Below are 1529 nucleotides of genomic sequence, written 5' to 3'. Positions count from 1 at the left end.
TTTCCTAGAAGCAATACTCTAAAACTTGGAGACTAAGTAGATGCTAATTGTTCAGGTAAGTTCTTAAATTAATGCAACTGGAAAAATCTAACCACTATTTTATAATTTTTTTTTCTCTGAGGAAATACATTCTGCTGTCCCTTCTTGCTCTCTGGAGCCTCTTTTAAAGAGAGTTTGCCTGTGACCCTTGCAGTGGGGAGTAGCTGCTTTTAAACATGATGGAACCATTGTACAGAGAAGCCCTCATGGGTAATTTGCTGGAAATTCCTGGGGACTTTTACCCTTTTGAGTTCATAACATAAAAAATCTGAATACTTTCCCATTTAGATATGAAATTAGTTGCATAACACTGTTAGTTACCAAATTCAAAGGTTAGTTAGGATCATGCATATTATTTTACTTTTTTACTATTTTGAACCTAATTCAACCTGAAATGATGTAACTGGCAAGATGTTCATCCAGTTGAAGATATAGTTGCTTTTAACTTTACATAATAGTGTATATAATTATCATATATGAAATATTTTGATAGATCAAATCATATTTCTATAGAGGGGAGTACACAAAATGAAGGTATCTCAGCAGTAAGCCATTTTGTAATCCGAACATTGGTAAGTTCAGGTTTACATTCTTTCAAAAATGAATGCAAAGATGGCCAGAAGAATAGAGCAAAAAGGGCATGGGCTTTAAAGTCAGACAAATTTATTTAAATTCCAGGTCAAATATGTGAATTCAGGCAAATTTCTTGACTTTTCTGAGCCTCAATTCTCTCTCTTTGACATATGAGTAATGCTTTGAAGAGCTGTTTAGCACTTCAGACTTGAATCCTCTTGTCAAGCCTCTTCCTTCTTCAGTCTTCCCCATCTCGATAAATGGAAGCACCATTGCCCTGTTGTTAAGACCAAAACCACAGAGTCATCCATCAGGAAACTGTTTAACCCTCAACACATGACACCCATTACTAAGTCGTCTCTGCTTTTCTACCAAAACACATCCAAAGTGCTTTCACTTTTCTCCATCTACACTTGTACATTCCTTGCAGACCACCACCTTCCGTGTCTAGACTACTAACTAGTACTCCTTCAATTCAGTCTTAACATTGTAGGTGGAGAAATCTATTTTAAACACATCAGTCAAGTGCTATCAATTCCGAATTCCTGCCTACAACTCTTTTAAGGCTTTTATTGCATTTAGACTAAAATTCCTGCTAGGACCTGTGAGCCTGTGTTACCTGCCACTGTTTATCCCTTAATGCTCTCTTCTGCTGCTCCTTGCCTCGCTCCTCATTCTGTCACTGTCTCCCTTCTCAAGGCCTTTGCACATAATATTCCCAACACCTGGAATGGTCTCTCCTGGGATCTCTTCATAGTCAGCTTCTCCTCATCATCTTTGAGTTCAATTATCTTGGCTTCAAAGAGATCTTCCTGAAGCACCATGTGTAAAATACAGCCCACCCAACACAAGTCTCCACTTTTACTTTTTTTTTTTTTTTTTTTTTTCCTTTTTTTTGACCGGCTGCCCCCCCCCCC

Source organism: Galeopterus variegatus, unplaced genomic scaffold (genome assembly GCF_000696425.1).
Source record: "Galeopterus variegatus unplaced genomic scaffold, G_variegatus-3.0.2 Scaffold222, whole genome shotgun sequence".
Taxonomy (NCBI): Eukaryota; Metazoa; Chordata; class Mammalia; order Dermoptera; family Cynocephalidae; genus Galeopterus; species Galeopterus variegatus.
This window is presented reverse-complemented; position numbering follows the sequence as displayed.